This window comes from Onychomys torridus, chromosome 1 (assembly GCF_903995425.1).
Source record: "Onychomys torridus chromosome 1, mOncTor1.1, whole genome shotgun sequence".
Classification (NCBI taxonomy): Eukaryota; Metazoa; Chordata; class Mammalia; order Rodentia; family Cricetidae; genus Onychomys; species Onychomys torridus.
This window is the reverse complement of record NC_050443.1, coordinates 56985488-56997675: the sequence shown is the minus strand read 5'-3', so window position 1 is coordinate 56997675 and position 12188 is coordinate 56985488. Positions and strand designations below refer to the sequence as shown.

The 12188-nt window shown below is 38.7% G+C and overlaps 1 protein-coding gene across 1 annotated transcript in view; it reads right to left on the bottom strand.

Moving 5' to 3' along the window:
* Agbl1 (ATP/GTP binding protein like 1) overlaps positions 1-12188 on the bottom strand; it is a 791956-nt gene that overhangs the window by 315610 nt on the left and 464158 nt on the right. The gene's annotated exons all lie outside the window — the stretch shown is intronic.

The window sequence follows — 12188 nt, the reverse complement described above, 5'->3', positions numbered from 1 at the left end:
TTTTTTTTTTTTTTTTGGTTTTTCGAGACAGGGTTTCTCTATATAGCTTTGGAGCCTGTCTATAGCCCAGGCTGGCCTTGAACTAACAGAGATCTGCCTGCCTCTACCTCCCGAGTGCTGGGATTAAAGGCATATGCCACCACTGCCCAGCATAGACTCTCTAATCTTTTTTTTTTTTTTTTAATCTTTCTGGCTCTCTCTGCCTCCATGGAGGCAGAGTTAGCAATGAACTACATAGCAATAACCTCAGAGGTGTTGGGGGAATACTCCTAAGGAGGACCCCCAGTGTCAGCCACCACAGGACTTCTGCATGCAGGATGCAAAAGCCCAGTACAGAATCCCTTGGTAAGACTTAGACATAGGAAATGAGACAGAAGGATGAAAGGAAATGAGGATGAAAGAGAAATCAAGAACTTCTTCACCCTGTCCTACTTGCAAATGCTCATCTCCAGTTTTCCCAGATGTTGTCTTTTTCAGTTTTACACAACCCCCCAACCCCCCCCACAACAAAATAAAATCTTGTGGATAATTCCTATTCAAGGAAACCAACATTTACTGAGGACCTAAATCATCATCTCCTGTAGTTGGAGATTTCTCTAGTCCTGCTTGGGCCTGGTGTCGCTCAGACCCAAGTAAACACACAGAGACATATATTACTTATAAACTGTATGGCCATGGAAGGCTTCTTGCTAGCTAGCTCTTATATCTTAAATTAATCCATTTCTATTAACCTATAAGTTGCCACATGGCTTGTGGCTTATTAGTACTTTACACTTCCCAGAATTCTCCTCTCTGCTTATCCCACCTATACTGTACTTCCTGCCTGGCTACTAGTCAATCAGCACTTTATTTATCAATCAATCAGAGCAACACAGTCACATACAGAAAGACATCTCCGGCAATCTCCTTCTGCTCTCTCAATGTTCAAGATCCTCGCTTACTACTCTCTACTGCTGTTGCTTATTTAATTATTTGCTGCTCTGGCTAGTAGAAGGGCTCTTGGAGAAGGGAGCTGCCAGTTCTACTCTCTGTCACAATCTTGGCTCTTAACATATTGTGGATTTAAAAAAAACTATTCCTTGAATGATGTATGAAAGAACAAATGAATAATGAAGATGTAATGGCCACATACCTGGCCTTAGTGAAGTGTTCTTAGTGTTCTCTATATTTCCATAGTCATCAGCCAGCTCCAAATGAAGTTGATAATAAGTGTATGTTGACTGATGAGACAATATAAAAACCATCTAATGTATGTCTTCTAATACCAAAGTTCAAAGTATTCTAAAATATACTCTACTTAGCAATCTTGGAATAGATATTAAAAAGAGAATTACTGCTTACTTTAAAAAAAAAAATGAACTCTTAAGTCACTCTCCTGGAATGAAGACACAGTAGAAAACGACAACAAGTTGGCTGGAGATTTTGAACTTTCCCCTAATCCACACAGTAAAGCAGTTGCTGTGACCAGGGTTTTCTTCCTGTTATCTTTTGCTCTCAGGGTAGCACTGCCTAATCTGGACTATGCCTTTCTGGGCACATTAGTATGTAGATGCTACTCCAAAGAATCAGTCATGCACCAGAGACCAAAGTCAAGCATCCCAGGTGGGACAAATCCTGTGTCCCAGTGCTACACGTGAAATAAAACCCTGACTTAAGTCTGCTTTCTTTGGTTTTAGATGTCTGCTCTATAAGGGTAGCCGGCTTATTGCATTTACATTGATCACATGGGGAGAGTAAGATTTACAGAGATAAACCACCTTTTCTTCTTCTTACTCGTTTGAAGCCAAATTATTTTTAAAGAACCAGAGGTCATTTAAGGCTTATTGGATTATTCCAAGTGTCAGATTCCCTCCTTATTTTTGATACAAGGAATCATTTTCTACAACGAGCATTTAAAATTCAAGGCTGCCAGAGTGTGAGTAATCCCAGGAAAGGCCCCTGCTGGCAACCTTATTAGCATCACTGCTTCTTGATTCTTATTTAATTCCTTTTAATATTCTATCTCAGTACTGACAGACACTATGAATCTGAGGGTTTCAGAATGAGGGCAGTATTTCACTATATCATCAAGCATCCAGTGAGCTAATAACCTCTTCACGAAGTGCTTTGAGATCATATAGCAAGAAGTCAAAGGAGCTGGGGCTGCAGTTCAGTAGTAAGAACATTCATACAGCATGTGCAAGGCCCTGGGTTTGATCCCCAGCCACAAAAGTAAACAATAAAATGATGTGTTAAACAAGAGAACCACAAGCATGGAATCAGAGTTAATAAGCAAAGAAAGAGTACTGACATAAACGGTCCAAATAGTCTTCTCCCAAATGATGGATTAGCATCTGGATTTCATCTTTGTATCTGCAAAGGAGTAAAGTGACATGCCAATGGCAAAAACAAGCACTTGGAAAACTATTCTTTTCTAAGCTCCAGGGAGGGGAAGGTTGTTACAGAACATGGGTGAAAAAAGGAAAGCTCATATAACATTAAAATACCAGCTTAGAGTAACCAAGTGTTTCATAATGGGAATGTAGCATGTAAATCATATTCATATATGACCAATCCAAAAGGTTAGAGCTTCCAGCTTCCCCTCACTCACTCCTGACACTTGCCAACCTACTTCTAGTCTCTCAAGTGGAAACATTCACTGGGAGAGCTCCTGAAAAGAGAGTCTGAGCAGCTGGGACCTGGAGATTTGCTTTTCTAGCAAATGCCAAGTACAGCTGATGTCCCATGCGCTAAAGCACCACCTGTGAAGAAGAGCTCTGGGAGATTAGTGTCCTGTGTAATCACAGAAGATTAAGACTGAAGTTATTCTAAAACACACTTAATGAGAAGCATCATTGTTCCTCTGATAATGGGTACCGAGGCAGAGATACCCAAGGATTTACAGACTCCAGCAGATTTTTTTTTAGTAAGTCAAGCAAAGTGCTTAGAGAACTTACCAAAGTATGGAAGCTCTGCAGGGCCCTCCAGGGATCCTGGATTCTTGGAAACATTTGCAGGTGATCACAGGCCCTCTCAAGAACAACTTTGAAATGGTCAAGTCTTCTCTCAGGAAAGGCACACACATCCCTTACATAGTTAGATCTTTTTCCTAGTTCTTGTAACCTCACATAAGAAAATGGTTTAGTCTCCTGCTCTGAGGTTGGCCCAGAAGCCAGGAGAAACAAACAAAATCATGTTTAATTTCCCTGGGAAAGTAGGTGCTTTTAAAATATAAGTCTTATTAAAAATAACAAACAAACAAACAAACAAAAAACTTACGCTAACCATATAAATGTGCAGAAGACAATTTAAGAGAAAAATAAAAGCAGGTAAGAACAGGGGAATTTGAGAGTCTGTGACAGAAACTGTGGGAATTTCTCCATAGCCCTAAAAAGGATCTGGAGTGGGGAAATAGTTTTAAAACAATCTTGCCTTATATATTCACATAGATATCCTGCCTTAGTCTCTATGTGAGCAGATCCTACATCACCAGGTTCTGAATGATCAGGGTGAGATATGATAGTTTATCCCTGGCATCCCATCACTTGAGAGATTAAGTAGGAGAAAAATATGATATAGCTTTAGGCCAATCTAGACTGCACAGTGAATCCCAGAGCATTGTGGACTACAACAGCAAGACCTTGTCAAAAACAACAAAACAAAAGTTAGAGTTAGACAAAGAAAAGAAGAAGAGGAGGAGGAGCAGGAGAAGAAAGAAGGAGAGGGAAAGGGAGAAGGAGAGAGGATAGGGAAGAAGGGAGAGGGGAGAGAGAACAAATTCTTGAGCCATGACTTAAGAAATTTCTGGATTCATGACCTCATGTTTTAAGCCCCCAAGTAGTTTTAACATACATTAAGGTTTGAGGGGTCTTTGACTTCCTTCTGTTTACTATAATGGAAGTAAAATCTGCCTCCACTGCAAATCAAAAGCCTAAAAGGTATATGTATAGATATTATATCCTGATATAAAATAAGGCTATTGAGAAGTGACTTGAGAATGGAAATCAAAATATATTTCCCAGTTGTGGCCATGGTTGAAATAGGTTTGGTTAGGTTTTTTGTTTGTTTGTTTGTTTTGGTTTGGTTGTTTGTTTGTTTTGGTTTTTTTTGTTTTGTTTTGTTTTTTGTTTTTTTGCTTGTTTTAGTTCAACTATCTTTGTAGACATTGTAAGTTGTCCCCTACACTGCCATTTATTCCTCCTTTGACTCTTTCTGTTCCTTAGATAAAGGCTCACAGAATCTCCTCTTCCTCATCCTTTACCAGGACCTTACATATGCAATGTCTGTAATATAAATAGAGTATGCTAAGTTGCAAGTTTGATAGATGAAATAGTTGATGATAAAGGAAATCTCTAAATGTTATATATATTTTTCTCAAATATAGGTAAATCTATGAACATGCATATATGTAAAGAGAGAGAGGTGAATAGTAGTCTCCACATAAGACAAAATCATTAGTTTTTAAACTCTAGCCGCATATTACAGTTTTTAAAATTCAGAGTCCTCATCTCTAACCAACCCTAAATGTGTGATAAAGAAAGTCTAAAATACATTATGGTTAAAAATTGTCATCATTGGTAAGATAAAAACATAAAATTCCATTAATAATTTGTATTACCAATTCAAACCAAAAGCTTGTTTGGAGTTAAAACTAGGAGTGAGTTTTTGTGAAAACTGAGGTAAGCAGACCTCTAAGCGGTAGTTTCTTCTGTCTTGTCACTTTTCAGACATTGATGGAACAGGCTAACCTTGAATCCACAGCTCTCCTGCTTCAGTTTTTTGCATAGCTTAATTACAGCAGAACCACTCTTCATATACACTCAGTGGCTCATTCAATATCTACAAAGTAGATCTCCCTAGAGTCAGAGCTCCAAGGAGTACAATGTTTACTAGTGAGAGCCTAGAGCTCAGGAGTGTCACAAGCTCTTCTCTGTAAGATCCAGAGATGCCTCTGGAACCCTGACAAGGAACCCCCAGTGAAGAACAAGGTGAGATTACTCAGTGACTTTGTAATTGGAATCCATTGGCATACACAAATGGTTGCAGTCTTTCTCCCCGAGCCTGTATGCCTGCCCCAGGTAAAAGCCAATTCTACAGCTTAAGATGGACTTTAAAAGAATTCCTTCAGTCAGGTTTGCACAAGTCCAAATGGATATCTGGGTGAATCAGGCCTGTGGGGAGACAAGAGGAAGTGAACAGAGAAGACAATAGAACAGGCCACATCCCAAAGCAATGTCACATTGGCTGTTTCACTTGACATGTTCCACACTTATTTTGCTGCTGGTAGAAAGCTGCTATTCCATTTGTGTTCCGTTCTTCCTTCCCAGAAAAGATGAGAGGGAGAGAGAAGGATGAGGGGAGCTGCCTCAATGGGGTAAAAGAAGGGGAGAGAACAGTCCATAAAAGAAGGAATTTGACCACCAGCAAATTCCTGATAAAAGAAGAAAACTTTCTGTAGTTGGAGAGCTTCTCTCCAGGTGCCACCAAGCCCCCGTGGCCCCATAACTCACGTATAAAATAATCATACAGACACTTATATTATTTAAACTGCTTGGCCATTAGCTCAGGCCTACCATTGTCTAGATCCTACTCTTATATTTAGCCCATTTCTGTTAGTCTATTCTTTGCCACATGGCTTGTGGCTTACCGGCATCTTTACATGTTGCTTCTCATGGCAGCGGCTGGCAGTGTCTCCTCCCAGCCTTCCTGTTCCCAGTCTTCTCCTCTTCCTTGTCCTGTCTACCCTATCCTTCCTGCCTGGCTACTGGCCAATCAGTACTTTATTTATACAGAGTGATATCCACAGCACTTCCCCTTTTCTTTTATGTTAAAAAAGGAGGGTTAACTTTTACATAGTAAAATTACAGGTAACAAAACAACTATCAAGCAAGAATTATAATTACAATATTAAAGAAGATATCCTATCTATCTTATATTTGTGAGTCTAAAGTTTTATAGCTAACTTACTTTGTATCATAACTGAGGAAATTATAATTATCTAGTCTTTAACCACATTGAAGACCTCAGAAGGTTATAATATTATCTGAGAACCGGGAGAAGGATGTGAGCAACTTTTGGGAGTCTTGCAGGGTAGACAGAGACAGCTGGCAGCCTGGAGAGTCACCTAATGTTCCTTTGTAAAGTTGGGGCATCTGTCTTTAGCCCAAAGGGCTAGAGTCTCTCGGTCACTTTTCTCAGTGTCCTGTAGAATGTCTGGCAATTTCCTCTGCAAAGCAGGAACCTGAAGGACCATTTTGTCAAGCAAAGCTTAGTGGTCACCTTTCTATGGGTCCTATATGTCCAGTTGATCAAGCGGTCCAGGCAAGAACAGTTTCTTGCCCAAATGGCTAGTGTTTGTCAAGGTGAAGATAAACTCCATATGAAGTGTCTTTAATGCCCATCCTTTTCTCTGAAGTAAATTGGTGCTGCCAGGAGCAGACATGTCTCACTGTCCAAAAAGTCTAAATTTTAAAAATATTTTAAATGCCATATTTTGTAAACCTTTGAAGTGTTTGAAGATTATCTGCCTATCTGAAATATATCTATGTATACCTAGAAAACTTAACACGACTATAAGTTTAGTTATCATAGAAGACTAATTGATCTGTATTTCTTAATTACCCATTACAATCTAAATGAGTTGCATAAACATAATACCTCAAACAAGAGTAGAAATATATATACAGAATAACAAAATTAACTTTAAGTTTGTATCAATAGACTAAAATCTATACCAATGTAAGACATTTTAAACAAGTTATTGTTCTTTAAAAGTAAGTTCATTAATCTACCCTTTTATCCTATTATATCTATATCATATGTCCTTTTTTTGTTGTTAGAAAGAGATCACATTTAAAATCAACCTGATTTAAATAAAAATATTGGTTTTTCTCTGTCCCACACCAGAGGGCTCTTTTGATTTGGGACACAAGAATCTTTTAACCTTTTTTTATTAGTAATATGTTTGGGTTTAGAGAAGGAGTGAGCCTAAAACTCTCCTTTGCATTCATTTATAAAACATAGATAATGAATACAATAACAGTGACTATAATGCTTTCTTATGATGCAGTTCCCATGGAACATGGAATGGTTTAGTACATGCTAAGGGTCTTGCATCTTTTCAACACTATAGGAAATGTGTTAATGTTACTGCTGCTCAAATGTTGTGTGTTGCAATATTCAAGGAGCACTAGTGAGCATTTATTACAGGCTGAGTCTCAACATGATCTTCCATGAAGCTCTAAGAAATCCTGAACTTTGATTTCCTCATCATGGAGCAGAGAGAAAATAAGAGCTGTTATAACATGTCCAGGGATTCACAACATTGCAATAAGAGACAGGGATGAAAGTATCTTCTTAGGATCAAATTTAAAGGCATTTGCCATACAAACATCACCATATGAATTCAATTTTAGGAACCCATTTAAGAGTGGAAGGAGAGAAAAGACTCCACAAAGTTGTCCTAGGACATCAACACATGCATTATGCTGTTTATTAGGTGCAATATACAACTATACAAATAATAATAATAATTGATAACATTATTATTAATAAATGAAGATTACATATAAATCTTCATTCTTGGGTGTACATGTTCTGTAGTACATTGTACAAACCAGAGAACGAAGTTCAATAGCATCTTTCCATAATGTACTCTTTCCCAGAACTTCAGAATATAATCCTGTTTGGAAACAGTGTTGCTGCAGATGGAATAAGTTAGGAGGAAGTAATACTCTGTAGAGCAAGGTATAACCTCAGTTGTATACTCCTGGAGTCCTTATCAGACAAGTAGAGATGGAGAGAGGCACAAGTAAAGAAAGCTATGTGATAACAAAGCAATAGGCTGAAGTTATGGGTCTAGAAGATTCCTGGCAATACCACCAGCCAAGTGAAAAGCAAGGGATAGCACTTCTGATTGAGCTCCCAGAGAGAAGGTAGTCCTGCTAAGACCATGATTTCAAACTTCTGGCCTCCAAAACCCTGCAAGAGCACTGTCCACCATCTACAGTCATTTTTTACAGCAGCCACACACAACTACAGTAATATGCCCAACTTCCATTTCTTTTCAAATGCTGGTGATTGAACCCAAGACCTTGAACAAGTACTCTTTCATTGAGCTGCATCCCTAGCCCTTAGCCCTTTAGATAAAATCTCTCTATGTAACCCACACAGGACTTGTGCTCACCATGTAGCCCAGAATGGCCAATGAACTGTTATCCTCCTTCTTCCATATCCCAGATGCTAGAAAGACAAAAATCATAGCACTTGGCTGCCTAGCCCCCACTATATAGCAATATAAAAAAATCCACTACTCAAGTAGAGTCCTGGGCCAATAGAAGACTTCATGTCCAAAACCTCAAAAGCCAGTGGAATATGAATGAGGGATCCTGGGAGCCTTAGATGGTATTTGTAGATAATCTACTTTCCTTCTGAAATTCACCATTGTCAAACCATCTTCAATATTTGAATGTTTAGTTCTAACATTTATATTTCCTAATCTATGTCTTTTAAAAACACTGTTACAAGTTGTTTGCCTTAGGAAAGATCTTTGGAGACTCAGAGACTCCCATAGAAGTATTTAAGGAGTGCTCTCTGCAACATTGGTGAACTACAGAAAAGCAGAGATGGCCAAGAGATGAGTCAGCTCTCATTGAAAATGTAGTAGAGGCCACAGATGATCCAACAGAGAGCTTGAGAGCTCAAGAGGCCTTTTATATTTGTCCTAACAGAGGCAAAGAGACAAGGCCCTTGTCTCCAACCTCTACCTGACACTGAATGTACCTACCCTAAAAAGCCAGGGTTTAGGGGAAAACAGCTGGCAGCTTCCTTCAGATACAGGTAATATATGATGGTAGACACTATCTATATATACTATACTATGCTATAAGAATGTAGAGGAAATGAGTAACTGAGCCTAAACTGGGACCTAGAGTATGGACTGTGGTATCTACCTTGTATACAAATGAAAGTCCATCTGTCTAATCACCATCTGTTATGAGAATATGTCCATGAGAGATTCTACACCTGGACCAGATTGCCTTTCTGGGAAAGAATCCATTAGGTGCTCTCAAATCATGTACATAGTGACAGGTCTGAGAGATCTCAGCTCTGGTTTCTTGGCCTTTCCCTCTCCCACCCACACACTTTCCATTTGCATATCCTGCAATAGCTCTGAAAATCCCCATTTTTACAATGGAGATGATGACATTTGGACAACAGTGAGTTTAGTTTTATTAGTTACTTGGACACACAGGATAATAATTTAAGCACAATTTAGAAATTTTGACCCATTTTTTTCATTTATTTATTTACTCAGATATTTTTAATAATGATTCAATACTAGACTAAGTATTGAGTATTTAAAAAAATCAAGAGATATTAAAAGTTCTTAGCATAATTGTAAACAATTGGATTTTACTTAGAAAAAAAGATACTTGGATTATGTTGTGAATTTCTGACCTTTGGCCTATGACTATCTTAATTAGACCAGCTGTGATGAACTGCACAAGACCCTCCCAAGATCATGCCACTGGCAGTACTTTGTAGAAATGGGAGGAAGGTCTTCAGACCCTCTTCTGTGATTACAGCCTACTCTTTCCTTTTGAATGTAATTCTGCCTTAGTTGTCTGGGGTCTTGGGAGGTAGTAGACGGTGGGTGAAAGGTCTATTAAAAGGAGACTCCTTCTATGCAGCTCCTGTGAGGGTGTTACCCATGCTGGGTAGGAATTTTCAGTGGTACAAGTCCATATAAGTTCCTCTAAGTAACATCTCACCCATGCTACTGCAAGTAAGCAAGTAACAAACTCTTGGTTTAACAACCCTAAATGAGCAGAATTATCTTCTTAGTTTGTTGTTGGTGCCAGACATGGATAAATAGACTTTGTTCATACTTCCCAAGCAAAGGCTATCAGATAGATAGATTAAGGGCCATTACTATGACTTGAGTAATTCAGGGTTGTGGAGAAGTACTTCAGTCAGTGCTGGAGAACCACATGCATAGAGGATATACAACACAGAACAGCTAATGCATGGGAAGGAGTTTAAAGAACAGTTAGTTACTCTTTGACCTTAGCTGTGTCACTCATCTTCTATTCTTGCTCTAAGTAAAGCCATGCTATCTTTTCATACATCCACAATGTTGCCAAGAAGCAAGTCAATGGCCTACTTGAGTGGGAGTACTCATGTCAATCTCCATAGCCATCAGCAACCCATGAAACCCAGATATATGCCTTTATGTGACTCCAGGTCACAAGCATTCAATAAAAAGCACACAGATGGTCCATATGAACTAGATGCCTCTAAAAACATGAACTCCCAATGGTTGTACCATTCCATTTTGCCTTTCTCCCTCAGAAAACTTGAAAGCTTTAGGCCAGTCCCCCAAAGGTAAAGTAATTCTCTCAGTAGGTGGAACTTCCGGCTTAAACACAAATTATGGATCTAACTAAACAAGTAGAGCAGAGACTATATCTCAAAGAGATAGAAGTAGGAGATTTCTTTAGAATTGTCCAACTATAGACTGGGAAATAGAAGAGAAAAATATCATATTAATAATAATTATCTGAATGTAATGGCTAATGTTCTTTAATGTAGCTCCAGCATAAATGTCACTATAAGAAATGCTATTTCACTTCACTACTAACAAATCAGGTACTTAGTGTGCAGGGAGAGAAATGATTGGAACTGCTTTAAAGCCACGTTAACCAGAGAAACTGCAAAAATATTTATACTCTTATGAAGGAAGGAAGGAATGCCCCTCATGGGTGTATTTAAGTATCCTCAATCTTTTGGATAAATGGTAACGCTAAACAAAAATGGAAAGATGAACTTAGAATAATAACCTCAAGACCCAACTGGGACTCAGCTTCCCAATGTAAAAAAAAAAAATTATTTGCAATACATTCAGAGTAGAAATTTCTATACTGCTTTATACCTCATAGACATTATGATATGTCTCAAACAAAAATCACTCAAACACCCAACTCTGGGCTGGCTTCCATCCCATGAGGTAGGCCCTCCCATATGTAAAATTACTCACCCAGCCCTGCTCACTGTCTGTAATTCTGCTCAGTGACTCCACAGTGTTTATAAGGACAGGAAAACAATGGGAAGGAGAAAACCAATCCATTCATAGAGGTGTTTCATATAAAGCCTGGGACTGTGAAAGCAAAACCAGATCTGGCCCAGTTAGGGCTTTCCATAGCCAGTTTTCTCTCCATCCTTCCTTTCAGAGACTTCATACAAAGGCAATGTGGAAAATTTCACAGCAACAATGCTGGGTCAATGCTTGAAAGCCATCCCATTGGCTGAGTATCTTTTATCTTTGTCATTTCTAACAGCCATTATATATGTTACATGGAAAATGGAGGTCTATAAGGGATCTGACCTGTGAGCCATTCTGTTTTCAAACATCCAGAAAGGCCTTTGTGTGTCCAGTTGATTCATTGTGAGTAGCACTGATATTTATGTGACTAGATATTAGGCTGAATTAGTTCTTGGAGAAACTAAGTCAATGAAAGTCAACAATCAAATAAATCTGCAAAAAGTTGCATGGGATGTCTTTGAATGACTGGCCCCTTTCCACAAAAAAACATACAGCAAACAAGTAAAATCTTATATTCAAAAGGCCACAGGTTCACAGTATTCCCGGCTTATTTTTCTTATACCATAGGTTTTTGAGTGCCAACAGAATGAAGAGATTCCTGATGAAATATTCTCCAACTATCCACACACTTACAGAACTTGTGTGTTGTAAGGAGAGGAATCCTCATTAATATCTTCATTTGATTGGGCAAGCATCTAGGCATGAGAGGTAATGAGCTTCCAGCCCTTTTGATAAATGGGAGAGTGAGGTCTTTTGTTGCCTATGCAAAGATCCCAAATCTTTCTACTTTGCATCTGTATTAACATGAGCAAATTGGATTCATTTAGTCTAATAACATTAATCCAGTAACAAAGTAATTCTTTGAAGCAATTGTGTAGAATAATTAACAGACAGAATTAGTGAGACAAAAGGAATGGTTCAATAGCCCTGTGTCAAAAATCTCTTTGGCCAGGTGGGAAGACAGACAGATCTCATAACCCGCTAGTCCCTAAACTCGCTGTGATAGCTAACAGATTTCTACAAAATCATGATAGATGCCAAGTGTTTCCTGGCTCTTCTAGGCGTGTCTCAAAGCCAACACCCAATGAGCTTTAGTGCTCATGAG